The following is an 18,286-nucleotide window of genomic DNA, read 5'->3' on the forward strand; positions in this document are numbered from 1 at the left end:
GACATGCTCATTGGTGCAATGGTGGCATGAATGTTCAATGTAACCAAATGCTTTCTGATTGAATCTAAGTCTTGCTTCACAGAAGGCAACCTGTACCTGGTACTATAAACTTAGCTAAGATCGGATGACTGGTCAGGCCCTAGGGCAGAACTGCTTAAATGAACATCATATTCAACTGTCCCCTAAATACTTATCTGTATACTCACAGATTATTTCAGCTCTCAGCTCTCATCAGAGAAGCTTTCCCTCACCTCCCCCCACCCCACCAGTGGACGGAAGTTAATACAGCTGTCCAAAGTGTAGAGATTAGATGTCAGTGTGATTCTTGGCCCTAAGAAGGACATCTATATCACAGCCCTCCCCACTAGGGCTAAGAAACATTGTGGAAGAGAGGATGGTAAGAGCCAGAGGTTGGGGGGGAGGGCGGGGGGAGGGAGGGCCTGGGTGGTGGTGCTGCTGCTACCGTGAAACAGTATCTTATGGGCATGATACAGTTAATAACAGGAACACACACACACCTACAGACCAACATCCCTCATGAGCACAGATGCAAAAATCCTCAACCATTACCAACAAACCAAATCCAACAGCATATCAGATTGTACTCCATGATTGGGATTTGATACAGGATGCAAGATGACTCAACATTTATAAATGCATTACTATAGCAAACAGGATTAAGGACAAAATTCATATGACTTTCTCAATAGACACAGAAAGAACATTTTATTTGATTCGGCATTCCTTCATAATAAATCCCCTGACGGCGGGATGTGGTAGCACGTACCCAGACTCCCACAGGTAGGAGGGGAGATGCACATTCAAGGCCAGCCTAGTCCGTACGTCAAGTTTTATACCAGTCTGGACTATACAATGAGACTCTGTAAAAAAAAAAAAAGTAAAATAGACGATTTTGAATAGCACCAGCATGAAGTAATTGTCTAAAGCTACAGAAATTCTGCTCCCCTGATTTGACCATTACATGTGACACACACACACACACACACATATATGTGTTCAAACACTACCCTGTACTCCACAAGTATGCACAACTATGTGTCAATCAAAATGAAAAGTGTTTTGGAGGGTTTTATTTTTATTTTTTTATTTTTTGTTTTTTTTTTGAGACAGGGTTTCTCGTGTAGCCTTGGCTGTCCTGGACTCACTTGGTAGACCAGGCTGGCCTCAGTCTCACAGAGATCGGCCTGCCTCTGCCTCCCAAGTGCTGGGATTACAGGCATTTGCCACTGCGCCAGCCTGAAAAATTAATTTTTAAAGGAATAAGCAAGAGTTTATTCTGAGTCAAATATGAATAGCTATAGCCAGGAAACTTAAATTCGCTTTTCCCTGAATGGGCGTGTTCCGCTGTGGAAGTAGTTTCATGGACTACAGATAGATAGATAGACAGACAGACAGACAGACGGATATTAAAATTTTTAAAATAAAAATAAAAAAACACATTTCAGAAAGTAAATCTCCCACAGGCGCTGAGAAAGAGAGGCACTAACTTTGGAAAGTGTGAGTTTGCAAGCCCCAGATGGCCTCGTCAGGGAGAAAAGCTTTTCAAGCTCAGGAATAACTTAACTGACTCCCACTTTCCACAGGTTCATCCCCCACCTAATACCCTCCAGAACCTCTCCTCTAGCCCGCCCCACCTGCAGAGCTGAGGTCAGACTCACTTTAGTCTCTCTGCTGTTGTTGGGGTAGCCTTGAATAACGTCATCTTGGCCTCGTTAACACTGGTGAAATTGTCCTTTGGTGTCTTCCTTTCTTGAGACAGGATCAAAAGTTAAATATTGGCCGTTTTTATACGGCGCATCCCAACACCTATCCTACTCTACGGGGAACAAATAATATTTGAAGATTTGATTTGACAGGCTTTAATTGTGTGTACCATGTGTGTCTGTGTGTATGTGCACTTGCGTGCAGATGCCCTGGAGTCCAAAAGAGATCTAAGGTTAATTAAGGAGGTTGTGAACTGCCAACATGGGCGCTAGAAACCAAATTCAGATCCTCTGCAAAAGCAGTATGCTCTCTTCACCCCTGAACCATCTCCTCAGACCTCAGCAACTGTGTAAAAGCCGTTCCTATCCGTGTGCATTTGTGACTGAAGCTGGGGGTGGGCTGTGGTGAGGGATCTCCTAAGCTCCCTGGCCAGCCGGCCTAAATAGGTCAAACTAGGAACAGTGAGAGAGCCTGTCTCAAAAACTGAAGAGGAGACGGGGCTGGAGAAATGGCTTAGCAGTTAAGATCTTGTAATTCAGTTCTCAGCACCCACTATCAGTTGGCTCACAACCACCAGTCACTACTCCAGCTCCAGGGGATCCAACGCCTCTGGCCTCTGAGGACACCCACACACGTGTCATGCACACCCAGACACAACCACACACAGAGAGAGAGGGGGAGCGCAGAGAATAGAGGAGAGAGGAAAGAGGGAGGGCTCTCAGGATTAAGTTATGTCAGAAAAACAGGTAATGGTCTTCTGTTTCCTCTCCTGGGACATGTGGAGGATTTGTTTGGTCAGATACAGTACACACCTTTAATCCCAGCACCAGGGAGGCAGTGGCTAGCCGGGTTTACGAAGTGAGTTCCAGAACAGCCGTAACTGCTGCACAGAGAAGCCCGGTCTGGAAAAACCAAAAAAGGGAAAAAGAAAAAGTCCCTCCTTGAATATGAAGGCCCTCAACTCTGGTGTTGTCAGTTTGAAATATTCACCATGGATAAAAGAGCGTGTTTGGGGGGTGACAGCTGCACCTTCTTAGCCTGCAGCAGAGACAGTGCAGAAGCCTACCGCCAGGCTGGAGCATGCGCCGTGCTGACTACAGATGTGCAGTGTGAGGTAGGGCTTGGACGCTAGCTGCTGTGTGGCTGGGGCGTGGGGGTTGGGGTCAGTGTCTCATGATAACAGAGTTGGGACGGATGGCCGATGGCTTCGGAAGGTTCTCCCAAGATAAATTCATCGCCTGGGAAATCAAATTTTAATGTCTGGATTGAGAGACGAGGCCAATCCTCTGAGTCCACTAGGGGGCAGTAACTTTCTGCTTTCCGATCTCGGATCTGAAGCCCTTTACCAAGCAGGACACAAGGAACCTGGCTTGGCTTTCCAAACCTTTCACCTAGCTACACGACAAAAAAAAAAAAAAAAAAAACCTCCTAAATCATAGCCGGTCTGGAACAATGGGTCTTCCTCATGCTGCCACCCTTTAATACAATTTCTCATGCTGTGGTGACCCAAATATAAAATTATTTTCATTGTTAGGAATCGTAAGTATCTGATATGCGGGATATCCGATATACGACCTGTGTGAAAGGGTAGCTGACCCCCAAAAGGATCAGATTGAGAAACGCTGGTCTGAAGCAATTTTTTTTTTTTAAAGTGTCCTATTGTTACCTGGGCCGGACTGTTCCCAGATTCATCCTTTGGATCCCACTCGTTACCCTAATAAGGTCAATTTGATAATCACTGACTTGTTTCCCTACAGATGACACAGCTTCAGAACAGAAGCCGACACTTTGTAACTGAGCAAGCAGCTCAGAGGCCTGGGTTGCTAGCTTCTGGTCACATGAAGATCCTGTAACATGCCCAGAAATGGACATTGTCAATCTTCTTAGTAGTGTCATAAGAAGAGGCTTCTGGGGTTCCTCTAGGCCTAAGAATCTGAGTGTCTGGTCTTCAAGATCACAATTCAGAGCCATCTGCTCCCTGTGGGGGCTCTAACATGCAAATGAGGTGAAGTGACCCTGTAATAACAGAGCTGGATCGTTCAAAACCCTCATCAGAATAAGAGCACATCAAATTTCAGGAAACTCGTCTCAGTTGAATCTAAGATAAATCCCTTAAAATTCTTGTTCCGTGAGCTTTTGGGTTTTGTAGAGCAGGAAAATTTATTAAAATGCTGTATCCACATTTTGGTCATTTGGGGTTGGGTTTTGTTTTTAGATAGGGTCTCACTACGTCACTTTAAACTTCTCATCCTTCTGCCTTTACCTCCTACGTGTTGGGATTACAGGCATAAACCACTCACTACATCCTGCTCCACATTCTGATTTTTTTTAATGTTATGGGTATTTTGCCTGCATGTATACCTGTGCACTACACATCTGTCTAGCTCCCGTAGAGGCCAGAAGAGGGTGTTGCTTCCCCTAGAACTGGTTTTACACACTGCCGTGAGCCACCACGTGGTGCTGAGACTCCAGCCCAGGTCCACTGGAATAACAGTCTTAACCTCTGAGTCATCTCTTCAGCTCCCCCGCCCCCCAGTTTGGATAATTTTATAATGTGATATCTACACATTTTTGTAGAGGAATTTTTTAATTCAGAAAATGGCTGTTCTGGCAAGAGATCATATCCAAAGACCTTCTAAGTCTGTGTGATCTGGCTGGAATACAGACACGTCTTTAATCCTAGGAGACAGAGGCAATCAGACCCGAGTTGAAAATAGAGGCAGGAGGATCAAAAGCTCAAAGTCATTCTCAACTCCATAGCAAATCCAAGGCCAGTCTAGTACATATGAGACCCTTTGCCAAAGATAAAGGAAAATGAAATAAGATAAAAATGGAAGTCAATCACAGAGCCTGGTAGGGCACAGAATGAAGAATGTCGCATTGCCCTGATAGACAGAAGCCACTTCCTTAGGTAGGCCGGCTGAGTATCAGTGGAGAGCAGAGAGCAGCACCACTGTGACTTTAGTCACCCCAATTCCCTGAGTCCCAATTTCCTTGTCACTTGACAAGGCCTAGGACATGAAACATGTTTCCAAAGACAAGAACTGACTAGAATTCTTCCGCCAAGAGAGTTGTCACTGCAGAGAACAATGTCACTGCTCAGTAGAGCCGCTGATAAAGCATATCACAGTGTCCAGCGTTTGTCCCCTTGGTGGGCAGACCTGCACAGCCTTAGGTCTGGATTAGAAACCCTTGTGGGATTTTGGAAGTCAGCAGCCCACACGTCTCTCCCATTCCCCCATCTCAGACTTTCCTTCTTCCTCTTCTTCCAAAATGTTTCCTGGACCTTGGAGAGTGGGCTGAGTGTGTCGAATTTGTGGCTGAACGTTCAACAGTCATTTATTTTCAGTATGTTGGCAATCCTGAGTCTCTGCAGTAACCTCTGACCAATGCAAAAGGAAGTCCTCTGACTTCAACTGACAACATTAATATTCTATGGGCACAAACAGTTGTTTAGAAGGTATTTTGATGGGCACATCATGTCTGTTTAGTGAAGTGGTCAAAGTATCGTGCCCACGAGGATTTACAGAACCATATGTGATTTTTTTTTTCCGATAGAGCAGGCATCAGAGCAAATAAAAAAGGGGGGGGGGCTGGAGAGATGGCTCAGTGGTGAAGAGCACTGTCTGCTCTTCCAAAGGACCCGGGTTCAATTCCCAGCACCCACGTGGCAACCCACAACTGTTTGTAACTCCAATTCTAAGGGATTTGAAATCCTCACACCAATGCACATAAAATAAAAAAATAAAAGAGTCACTTCCTCTAAAAAAAAAAAAAACTGCTCGGTTACTTCCACAACAGACTAACCACTACTGTCTAAGTAAGACATCTTGCCTGGCTTGTCAGTATTCTGGTCCAATTCCAGCTTGGTTTCTCTGTCCTCCAGCGTGTAAGATCTCTTCAAAAATAGGATCTTCCTATCTAGTTCTCATGAGCAGAAGCTATTTTCTATATTGTTGTGGGGAGGGCCTCAGGAGTCTCTATGGCCAACGTTTGGAAGGGAGGTAGCCTATTCCAGCACTAGAATTTTCATGAAATAACCTAACATGCCTTCAGGGAGTCTTTTATTCATCTCTCTTTTGCATATATTTGTTTTGTTGTGAATGCATGCATGTGTGCATGTTCAAACACATCAGAATATACGTCTGTGTTCAGAAGCATCTGTGTCTGTATGTATGCACACGGAAGCCAGAGGCTGACATAGGTGTCTTCCTCAGCAATTCTCCATCGTGTATGGAGGCAGCGTCTCCCACTTAGACACAGAGCTCGAAGAGTCAGCCACTCTAGCTCACTTGCTGCATGGGCAAATCTCTGCCTCTCAAGAGCTGGGGTAACAGGTGTTCATTACCTGGCATTTTTGGGGGAAACAAACTCTAGTTCTCATGCCAGGACAGCAAGCATTTCCCACTGTGCCATCTCCCTAGCCCTTTTATCCACATTTTTAAGATAGAGTCTTGTGATTGCCAGGTTGGCCTAAGACTTGCTTTGCCATCAAGCCCAGGGTGACTTTGAACTTCTGATCCTGCCTCCATTTTTCAAGGGCTGAGATTACATCCATGTGTCCACAGACCTATCATTTTGCTGCTTACTTTTTTTTAACTCAATAATAAATTTCTCTTATAAGAAAACATTTTGTTACTTAACAGTTACTTCTTTCAAATGTTAATTGCTTGCTCCCCAAGTTTCTCACCAGCAAATCCTCCACATCCAAAATGACATGGTAAACCTTGCCTCCCAAATTGTCCCTGATGGGCAAATAAAGTGCCAACACCTGGGCTGGGAGGAGAAAGGTAGGAAGGGCCTAGGTTCGAGGGCTTTTGAGGGTTGAAGGACCATGAGTGGAGGAGAGAGGAGAAGGAGAAAATAGCAGGTTGGTGTGGGTTAGAGTGAATAAGAAGCACATGGCCAGGAGGAGCTGGCCCTGAGGATTGGCATGAAGGAGAGAAGCAGTCCAAATGGAGCGTGTGCAAGTATTTATGAAAAATTTGGATGGGAGATAACAAGATAGTTTACAGGGTTAAGATCTGCCCAGCCCCAGTGTTTAAGACCTATTAAAATTTTAACAGGTGTGTCTGTGTCTTTTATTTCTATAATAGTGGGTTAAATAATAACCACTGCTTTAATAACCATATAAATCCATATCAAATAATAATCCTTTCTACACACTTTTTAAATAGACAATGAACTAAATTATAGTATTTATGATGAAAAATTAAAAAAAAAGACCTCATAGCTATGGGAGGTGTGTAGCTCTTTGGTACAGTGAAGTCCTAGGTTCAGTTCCAAGCAGCGCCCACACAAACACATTCATAAGCAAGATCTTTACAATGATACCACACAATGCCATTTTTAACCAAAACACATGCTACAGTATATGTTAGTGGGTACTTACATAGGTTGCACAGTTATTTTATTTTTTGTTTTTGTTTGGGGGGGGTGTTTGTTTGGTGGGGTTTTTTGTTTTGGTTTTTTTCTTGTTTGTTTTTTCAAGACAGGATTTCTCTGTATAGCCCTGGCTGTCCTGGAACTCACTCTGTATACTAGGCCGGCCTCAACTCAGAGATCTGCCTGCCCCTGCCTCCTGAGTGCTGCTGGGATTAAAGGCCTGCACCACCAGCATCTGGTTGGTTGCACCAGTATTATTACACACATCTAAAAACAAAAACAAACAAACAAACAAAAAACCACTATTCTGAATTTTTTTTTTTTTTTACTTCCAAGGCAAAGGAAAAATAGTTTTAGTGCTTTGAGGAGATAATATTGAAAAACTAGTTTTTATATCTTTCAAGATCTAAAAATAATATGAATAAAACTGGGCATGGTGGCAACTGCTTGTAATACCAGCGCTCAGACAGTGACAGCAAGAGAACTGTGAATTCAGGGTCGTCCTCAGGTACAGAGTGAGTTGGAGGCCAGCCAAAGCAATGTATGCCCGGTCTCAAAGAAAAATTACAATTACAATATTGTTGGCCTTTATGTGTGTTCACAAATAGACTAAATATCTCAAATACTGGTCGTGTATTGAAATCCCTGATGCTTTGTCCCTTTCTCTTTGATATGCTAGTCTTTGTGAAGTAGGACTTTCAGAAAGCAATGGAAACCATTACAGAAAATCCTAATCCATCAGAAAGGAAACTACAGTTGCAGTTGCTTGAACTTCCACTTGGGGGCGCCAGAGGACAAGGCCAGCTGGCCGCTCCAGTTCTCCCGGAAATGGAGAGGATCTTTTCATTGCTCTTGTTTGAAGCAATCGGGGTTAAGCTCACTGTTTCCTGCATGCTAGGTTACTGTACCCCTGGTTGATAATCAAACTATTGTTGGAGGCCTAGCTTCGTCAGACACAAAATCTTCCTCCACAACAAGGCTCTACTTGCGTGGCCTCCGGTACACTGAATGTAGACAATAAAGCTTTTCCTTGCTATCTCTGTGGAGTGATCAGTTAGCGTGTTTGGCTGTTAACCGAAAGGTTGATGGTTTGAACCCACCCAGGGACCCAGGCTTTTAACAGCTTCCCTAGTAATTTCTCGGGAACTGCAAAATTCACATTCCCTTAGAATAGCTGCCCTACCTATATCCTACTCAGAAATTCCCAAAACCTGGGCCTGGGCTCAGACCAAAACAAAACAAAACAAACAAACAAAAATCTTTTTTTTTTTTTTGATGGGGTGGAGTGAGATGGGGTGGGGTGGCACTTCAGGCAGGAGAGGGGCAGGAGGGGAGAGGTAGGGGAGGTGGGAAGGTGGGGAGATGATGTAGGAGGGGTTGGATAGGTGGGGGGCAATTAAGAGGTATGTGGATGAGTGGCTCAGTACTTAAGAGCACTGTGTGATCCTCCAGAGAACCCTGGTTCAATTCCTAGCACCCACATAGACACTCACTGTAACTCCAGTTCCAGGTGATCTGACCCCGTTTTCCGGCTTCTGCAGGCATCAGGCATGTATACAGTGTCCGGGCATCCATGCATGCAAGACACTCATACACAGAAATAAAATAAAATGTATTTTGGGGTGTTTTGTTGTTTGTTTTGTTCTGTTTTGTTGCGTTTACAGACAAGGTTTCTCTGTGTAGCCTTAGCTATCCTGGACTTGCTTTGTAGACCAAGCTGGCCTCAAACTCACAGTGACCTGAAAGGGTTAGGCTAACTTTGTAACCTATATGTCTTCTAAAGCCTATAGTTTTGAGTTTTAGGTCCAGGTTAAGCTAAAGCCTCTTAGTACCTTTCCAGAGAGTGAAGAAATGTGACCCTATCCGTGAGGACAGATATAAAGAAAGGGCAAGCAAGCAATGACCTTCACTCAGCAAAAGAAGGACCAGACCCTTGTCCTTGAGATAGCGTTTCTTAGCAACGAACCTAGACTTCTTCTGATTAGCTTTTGACCTCCAGCCAAGAGCCCGCAGCCCTAATTTTCAAGGATGAGCTAACCACCCCCACCTTCAATTGCAGCTGCATCCACACTTGGCAGGACTGGCCAAGCTTAAACACCTAAGACTAACCAATTATCTTACTTTATAGCTTCCTCATCCAATCCTAAATTGCCAAAACTAGAACTTCAAATCTCCCGCAATTTTTCTTTTAAAAACCTAAAGGCCTTTGTCTCCCGGTGCCACTCTTTGCTGACCAGCAGGGGTGACCCCATTGTACAATGGTTAATAAACCTCTTGCTTTTGCAACGAGTCTTGGTCTGGGGGAGTTTCTGGGAAGGGCGCGATTGAACTCCTGAGCTGTGAGACCCCAGGTCTTACATACCCACCTGCCCCTGCCTCCCAGAGTGCTGGGATCACAGGCATGTGCCACCACGCCCAGCTAAAATGTGTTCTTGAGTTAACTACGTGCATGTATAGCAAAGCCACCCTCACCACCTCATGAACCATGAAAAAAAAACATGGTTCGTATCCTTCACTGAGCCTTCAGTGAGTTATGTCTCTGAGAGGCACCTTAGAGGGGCAGCGAGATACAAAATATGATGTCCTTATTCCCAGGGTGCATATAGCAGAGAAGAGCCAAGAGCGTGTGTGCTCACAAGCCCAAGCCCAAGAGAGAGGAGATGCAGTAGCTCAGGGAGAGCAGTACCTGCTGCAGGAAGAGCGCCATCCAGAGACTGACATTTGACGCAGGAACAGGGCTTTCATACACCAAGCCCCCAAGTGGAGAAACAGAAAAAAAGCAAAAAATGTGGATTTTTTGCTTTGTGTTTTAGTTTGGGTTTTTGTTGGGTTTGGTTAGTTGGGTGGTTGGGTTGGTTGGTTGGTTGGTTGGTTGGTCGGTTTTGCATTTATTTATTTGAGATTGTCTCATGTAGCAAGAGCGGGCCTTGAACTTGGCTTATAAATGAGAGTAACACTGCACTCCTGGCCCTATTGCCTCCACTCCCAAATTCTGGGGTTGCCGAAGTCTGACCCTGTGCCTTGCTGTTGAAATGGTCTCACAAGCCTAGGCTGGCCCAGGACTCTCTATGTAGCTAAAACTCTCAACGATCCTCCTACCCCAGCCTCCCAAGGGCCGAGATTACAAATGTGGGTCTCTAGGAAGGTGGAGTTTGGTTCAGGGAACTGGCATGGGTGAACTTGGGAAAGTCACTCCTTCTCGGTCTCAGCAACGGACCAGCAAGGTTGGCGGCTACAACAAAGAATTATTGTTAAGTCTTTCTGTTCTTACTGTAAATTGATGCATGTTAATGTCTAAATAAAAGAATTAGAAAATCAATGCAAATATAAAGAAGGAAGTTCAACTATGTCCAGCCTCTCCACCTAGAAATTTCTCCCAATCTTCTTTCTCTCTACAAATCTTCCATGTACCAAAAAAAAAAAAAAGGCTATTCTGTAAGTACCTTTTATACACTATTCGTTAATCCACATTGCATAGTGATTACTTTCTCAAGTCAGTCCAGAGAAGTTTGTCTGGTTTTTGTTTTTTGTGTTTTTTTTTTCTATCAAAAATATAGATGCCTGCAATTTAGGAGTAAAATAAGCATAGGAGGGTAGGAAGTTCAAGGCCAGCCTCATCTATACCTCAAAGCCTTGGCCAGCCTAGGCTGTATGAGAGCCTGTTTCAAAAATAAATAATTTTTAGAATATTCTGACTATACAGAGGCCTCGGCAATTAAAGCCATGTGTTGTTCTTCCCACAGACCTAGCTCCCAGCACCTACTCCGAGCAGCTCACAATCTTCTGTAACTCCAGCTCTAAGGGATCCAATACCCTCTTCCGGACCCTGAGGGTACACATGCAGACACACACACAACCATACACATAAATACAAAGCCCTAGAATGCCATAAAACAAAGCTCACTGGACCATTCTGGTGGGAGTTTGGAATCCCAGAGTGCTAAGGGAAATGCATATAATAAAGACCATGTTCACGAGGTTTTGCGTGTGAACGAGGACTACTGGGAATCGAACGTGTGGCCGTCAGTGCTACTGGAAAAGAATCTGGCTAATTCTGCTTGTGTCCTGACAATCTGAGTGAGACTGAGCTCAAAAGTAGTGGACTAGCCAGGAGGTGGTGGTGTGCACCTTTGATCCCAGCCCTGGAAAGGAAGAGGCAGGTGAATCTCTAAGAGCTCAAAACCAGTCTCGTCTACAAGGCAAGTTCCAGGTCTGTTACGCAGAGAAAACTTGTCTTGAAAAATCAAAAACAAAACAAAGTAATGGACTAAATCATTTGGCAGAGGAAATTTCAAGACAGCATAGCACTGTGGTAGTGTTATAGCTGGCAGTTTTGAATCAGCTTCACGGTGAGAATTGGGAGCAAACACAGAGCATATGAATTTCCAAAATGTGCAGTTTGGCTAAGAAGGGAATGTGAGCGCGGTTAAAGTTTCAGACAAAGCAAGTGCAGACAAAATGTTGTAATTGTTCCAAGGATTAGCACCGTTTAAAGAGAAGCCTCACACTTTGCATTGGGACGTTGTGGACCATGAGGAGAAGACCTGGTCTGTCAAAGGTTCCAGAAAGTGAAATACGCATTAGAAGACTTTGCTCTGTCCAGAGAGCCCTGGGTTCTCTACTCCAACAGGGTTACTTAGGGGAGTGTTTCCCAGGGCTCAGCAAAGCAGACACTCAGAAACCACCACAGCTCTGACTCAGGGAAGGTAGCAACTTCTGGCAAGAGAATCTGTTGTTGTCTACAAAGTTCTGGTTTTGAAGACTACCTGAATTCAAGTGGTGTGGGATCATGGAGATAGGCATCATCAATTTCCAGCAAAATGCCTGTGAGGCCCTGCAGTGTGTAGCAGGAAACCCTGAGTGGGCTATGCATGACGTCTTGAAGACAAAATTTAGGTTGCAGGGGACATCTCTGGGTGCTAGAAGGGCTAGGAATGTGAGACAGCTGCTGAGAAGAGAAGACAAAAGGAAAAAAAAAGCATTCGGTGGAACTGACCCAAGAGAGAAGCCATATAAGCTGCAGGTTGCCGGCTCATAGATTCGGCTACTTAACCCTACGGAAGAAGTCAGGGCAGCATTTGCTCCAAGATCCAGGCATGAGCTGCAGGGGTCACTGTTTCCCTTGCTGGCTTCAGTGTTGCTTTGGCCCAGTTTTTAACCTCCCATTCCTCCTTTTAAGAATCAGGATTCTTACTCTGTACTATTCATTGTATGCTGGAAATGACCTAATCCACGAAAGAACATCACAGACCACCATGATAATAAAGCAAATTAAGCTGGCTACGAGAGCCAGCTCTCACAAGCTGTCCTCTGATAATCACATGTGTCCCTGAAAACACAGAACAATAAATTAGTATTTTAAAAAAATAAAGCATTCAAATATTTGGGGGTCTTTTTGTTTCGTTTTTTTTTTTGTTGTTGTTTTTGTTGTTTGGTTTGGTTTTTTTGTTTAAGTGATACTTCCAGCTGTTTGGTATAGAATAATTCGTGGGCTTATGAGTTGAGCATGTGCTCACTCCCTACCATTGCCCTCCAGTAGAACCACCAGCAATGCACAGCTTTGGGCTGCAACCTCCCAAACCTGAGGCAAAATAAACATTTTCAATTAAAAAAAAAAAAAAAAAGAAGAAGAAGAAGAATTTGTGGTTGGCATTCTTTTCATTTTACTGTTTTCCTTCTGTTTGTCAATGAGCAGTTCAACAGATGACACCCATGTAGCAGTGACTAATTCTGCAGACATTCCCAGGGTGGGCTTGAGGTAAGACACTAAGATATTCCTAGCTTGGGGCAATATAAATCCTGTCCTCCAGAAAGTGGCCCTTTCCTGTGCTGAGTCAGTTCCAGAGCCACCGAGACCTGAAAACTGAGATTAGAGCGAAGGCAGTCTGAGGTCATCCACAAAATATATTGAATTACCCTGTGAATACTGTGGATGCTATTTGCATTTGCACGAGAAAAGAAATGGGGGGGGGGGGACTAAGGGCCATTGGGAAAAGGCCCAGAGAAGATGGCTGTATACAGGTCAAGCCAGACCCTAAACAGCTCTGAGATGAGAAAACACAGATGAACAAAGCAAACTGGCTGCATAAAGGAAGAAAGATCAAACAGAAGAAAGATAAAAGGACTTTGCCAGGCGTGGCCCTGTCTGACTTCCGGCAGAGAGGGACAGTCCTAGTAGCTTTCAATATGATGGAACCAAAATGGAAAGAGGTGGGAAAATGAGAAGTCTCTCCACCCAAAGCTCAAGTGCTAAACATTATCTAAACAGAAAAAAAAAAGAGGGGACAAAGCCTGGAAGGAGATGGTTACTAATTCTCTTAGGTGAAAGGTGGGGATTTTATACTAAAGATACTGTTGCTTTTTTGAGACAGAGTCTTGCTATAGCCCAGGCTGGCCTTGAACACACATGTTGGGATTGCAAGCATACAAGACCACGGCTCAAACCAATGCGAGAGTGAGCAAGCAGGGCCTCTCTCTTAGACCAAATTTCGTTCAATGCCTGTGGGGTTTTCTTAGCTGATAGCCTACTTTTCTGGCATAAACCAGGGAGTTGCCATGGCAACTGAGATTTTCAAAGTTTCATGAACTGCCAGCACAGGGACTTTCTAATGCACAATGGTTTTGTTTTATGTAAAAGCATCTTTTATTTGCCAGATGTAATTGTCTTCTCAGAGTCTTACTGCCTCCATCTGATAATCTAGGCCTAGTCCTGGGAGCTTCTAACCTTCATACAGCCTCATTTAGGCCTAGAATGTTTTCAGCCTTTGAGACTTACTGCTGAATATGCTTACCCTTTCTAGTTGTTTCTGAACTCTGGCTCGCTGGTTCAACTCTGTTGTCTGGCTCAAAACTTCTCTCCAAGCTAACTGGCTTCTCTTGGCTTCTGACTGAATTGCTCTGCTTGGCCTCATACTAACTTTGGCAATATGTTCTAATCTTTTGGCTCCTTCTCGTTCTCTGTCATCCTGTCTTCACCTGTGTCTAGCTTGTTCTCTCTCTCTGCAATCTATCTGTTTAAAACTGTCCCAGTAAAGCTGCCTCCTCCATTTTCTCTATGTTGCTCTCTCTTCCATAGCCCCCCCTTTCCTGTCTGTTCTAGTGAGAGTTGGGCATATCATCTCTGACTCATTCTGTCAAATCTTTCTCTGATTTGTCACTTTGTCTGCTCCTCAATTAGACATTGTAAGACCTGGGGTCTCACAGCTCAGGAGTTCAAGATCGCGCTCTTCCCAGAAACTCCCCCAGACCAAGACTTGTTGCAAAAGCAAGAGGTTTAATTTAATCATTGCACAATGGGGCCACCCCTGTCGGTCAGCAAAGAGTGACCGGGAGACAAAGGCCTTTAGGTTTTTAAAAGAAAAATTGTGGGAAATTTGAAGTTGCAGTTTTGGCAATTTAGGATTGGATGAGGAAGCTATAAAGTAAGATAATTGGTTAGTCTTATGTGCTCAAGCTTGGCCAGTCCTGCCAAGTGTGGATGCAGCTGCAATTGAAGGGGGGGTGGTTAGCTCATCTTTGAAGATTAGGGCTGGCTTTTGGCTGGAGGTCAAAAGCTACTCAGAAGAAGTCTGGGTTTGTTGCTAAGAAACACTATCTTGAAGACAAGGGTCTGGTCATTCTTTTTGCTGAGTGAAGGTCATTGCTTGCTTGCTTTTTTATATCTGTCCTCACAGATAAGGTCACATTCCTCCATTCTCTGGAAAGGTACTAAGAGGCTTTAGCTTAACCTGGAGGTAAAACCTCAAAACTATAGGCTTTAGAAGACATATAGGTTACAAAGTTAGTCTAACCCTTTCAACATCACTTTCAAACATGGGTACTTCCTTCTACAAACTAACTTTATCTTCATTGTTTGGGATTATAGGTATATATTAAGGGCATGTCTGCATTCTAGCTGAATCACATACACATATAAGGTCTTTGGATGTTATTGGAGCAGCCATGTTGCTGGACTAAAATTCATCTACAGTTTTGTTTGTGTGTTTGTTTGTTTGTTTTGACACAGGTTCTCTGGCCTAGGTTGACCTCAAACCCCCTATGTAGCCAAGCATGATTTTGAACTTCTGCAAGATGCCCAGAGCAGAAAACATGAAGCAGAGAGCAAACTGGAAGTGGGGGAGGCTATAAACGTTCAAAGCCCTCCCTCAGTGACATACTTTCTCCAGCAAAACCCATACCCAAACAGTGCTACCAGCTGGGAACCAAGGGTTTAAATGGCTGAGTCTATGGGGGACATTTGTCATTTAAATCACAGAGACAGGACCCTGATGTCCTCAGTGTTCATTGCTACTCCCTAACTCTTAGGTACACTTGCTCACCTTTGAGAATAATCATTGAGGTCTTTATATAGCCAAAAAATAAAATAAAATAAACCCCCAAAACATTAGTATTTAAAACATTTTCTCTTTTTATCAAATAAAATAATACCTACTTGTATAAGTCAGTGATATATTAAAGAATCGAAAGAGACTTGTAGTATTTTGACAAGCATGACGCCTTAAGGCTCAATCTTGGGACAAACCGCTAAGTACTTATTATCAAAGCCCTGCTCCTGTGCTGGAGAGCTCAGCTAGAGGGCAGGGCGTGCCAACCAGCATATCCTCTAACAGGTAGAGACGGGGATGCTGAGAGAACCTGGTGTCCAGGTCCACTCTGATACGTCAAATAGGCACCTCAATTAGCCATTAATCCTGGGTTGGAGATCTAACAAGTGAACCCAAATTAGAATCTCTACTTCCACCCCTGTGCTTTCTGTCTGACTGTAACAAAGGGCTTTCTTTGCTCTGCAGTTTTTGACCACCACGGAGAGCAAGGTGTGAAGAGTGGGGAATCCTTTTCGGAGATCTTTAACAGAGTTTACCAGGGAAGAAGTTGATAAACTGACCCAGAACTGTCTGCCCTGACTACAAACTGCTGTTATCAACCCGAGTTACTTCTAATAGCTATGGGGTATTTGTTTTAAGTTTTCTTTCAACCTGTTGGCTGCTGTCGGCAAATGATTACTATAACACACACAATACTTTGGGTCAGGGGAGCGGAAGAGTATGTATTTTGAGATTAAAATTGTGTGTTTAGTTTAGGCTTCAAAGGATGACTGGGGGAGGGGAGTGAGAGGGGGAATCCATTGTCTGTTTGGTTACATTGTCCTCTTAAAGACAGGTTAAGCGTACCCTTGCAGAGTAAACAGGAAGAACACTGGTTGCCTAAAGGGTCTGGTGAAAGTTCAGTCCCTTTGAAGCTAAGATTTTCAGAAAATAGATCCCCACACTTGGAACTGCGCAAGAAGAGATTTTTTTTTAAATACTAAGATGTAATATACTGTCAGAATTGCTATGTGTTAAACATAGAATATAGTTTTTATGAATATAGAATATACTGAAAATATGGATATAGAATGATATAATCTTTTGGTTTAAAAAGCTGGGTGTGGCTGGGCATGGTGGCACATGCCTTTAGTCGCAGCACTCGGGAGGCAGAAGCAGGTGGATCTCTGTAAGTTTGATGTCAGCCTGGCCTACATAGCAAGCTCCAGGATAACCAGAGCTATATAGTCTCAAATAAATGAATAAGCAAATAAATAAATGTAATTTTAAAAATAAAAGAAATTAGCATGGTCAATTTAGTCATCAGAGACTTCTGCCGAGCCATTTGTCAGAAGCCAGGATCTTTTGGTGAGCCCCACCCTGTCTCCACCCAGCCCCCATCCTCCCCACTGTGTGCAGAGCTCAGCAGTTTGGGTCTCCGCCTCTCTCTGGTTTCAGCGGGAGAAGTCAGGAGCACTGTTAGCTTTCAGTAGACCTTTCCATAATTGATGATCTTCGTGAACCACAAAGATCAAAGTTTCAGTGTCCAAAGGATTTTAACCTGAACTCAACTCAGAAGCCTCCAAGGGCCTGTGGACGGAGACGCTTGGAAGGACAGAACATTAGAGCATCAGTCCTAAGCAAGGTCAAGAGATTATTCAGGAACAGCACAAGAAGTTTCCCCACCCTCTGCAGAGGCAGATACAGAAGTGTCTGTCCCCTAACACCCTACCATCTCCCCCACCCCCACCTCACCCCACCTCCCCACCTCACCCCACTCCCCCAACCCCCACCCTCCCACCCCCACTGCCTATACCACAAACAGCTGGAGGAAACAAGGTCTTACTTGCTGTAGTACTGACTTCCCTCCAGGCACTTTCCACGCTGCCTTCAACAGAATCTAAAGAATATGCGCAGATTTTTTTTTTCCCCTGTTGAATACAAATAACAAAAGTGTTAGTTTTTGGACGGGAGCGGCGATGGGTGTACAGCATTGTAAGTGCACTGGAAATGGTTTAAACGGTCGACGATAAATTCTCTGTTCCACACCATGAACTGAAGTTCTGGGGCTGGGAGATTCCTCCCTATATTAGAGTTTCTGCAAAGAGCATTGACTGCTTGGAACTTCCTGACTGTGGAGAGCTGGGACGCTGCAGGTCCACAGCCAAATTATGCTAAGCTGTTTTTAATCCTCAATACATGCAATGCCCACATTTGTGTTTGACCTAATAATGTCCTTGTGACTGTCGGGTAAAATGTTTTGGGATGTATTAACTTAACAATTCACTAGCTTCCGCAACCTCAAAGCTAATAATGCTATCAGACAGCACCTGAGACCCACAGGAGAGATTTTCTCTTTCTTTCCTTCCTTCCTTCCTTTCTTCCTTCCTTCTTTCCTTTCTTCTTTCCTTTCCTTCTTTCTTTAATTATGACATTTATAACAAAGACACTGAGTCTTTGTTTTTTGAGACAGGGTTTCTCTGTGCAGCCCTAGCTGTCCCGGAACTAGCTCTGTAGATCAGGCTGGCCTGGAACTAAGAGATCTATCTGCCTCTGCATTCTGAGTGATGTTTTTTTTTTTTTTTTTTAATGATTTAGTTTTATTTTGTGTGCACTGGTGTTTTGCCTGCATGTGTGAGGGAATCAGATCTCCTGGAAATAGAGTTACAAACAGTTATGAGCTGCCATGTCGGTGCTGGGAATTGAACTCAGGTCCTCTGGAAGAGAAGCCAGTCCTCTTAACCACTGCTTTTATTTTAACCCATCTGTCTGATGTTCTCAGCAAAGTATTTGAAAACATGCCTTGATTTATGTATGGCTTTCTTTTATCTATTAAAAAAAATCATGAAACCATTTACACACTGAATGTGTCA

At 43.9% G+C, this 18,286-nt stretch overlaps 1 long non-coding RNA gene across 1 annotated transcript in view; it reads right to left on the reverse strand.

Annotated features, from left to right (window-relative positions):
- Nucleotides 1–723: 723 nt before the first annotated feature.
- Nucleotides 724–18,286, reverse strand: part of LOC132655080 (uncharacterized) — a 68,847-nt gene continuing 51,284 nt past the window's right edge. Inside the window, exons 2-5 of the long non-coding RNA XR_009592659.1 lie at nucleotides 17,260–17,344; nucleotides 2,538–2,627; nucleotides 1,680–1,770; nucleotides 724–881 (exon numbers count right to left, since the gene is read on the reverse strand). This is a non-coding gene — a long non-coding RNA (uncharacterized LOC132655080). The remainder of the gene's footprint in view (nucleotides 882–1,679; nucleotides 1,771–2,537; nucleotides 2,628–17,259; nucleotides 17,345–18,286) is intronic.

This window comes from Meriones unguiculatus, chromosome 1 (genome assembly GCF_030254825.1).
Source record: "Meriones unguiculatus strain TT.TT164.6M chromosome 1, Bangor_MerUng_6.1, whole genome shotgun sequence".
Taxonomy (NCBI): domain Eukaryota; kingdom Metazoa; phylum Chordata; class Mammalia; order Rodentia; family Muridae; genus Meriones; species Meriones unguiculatus.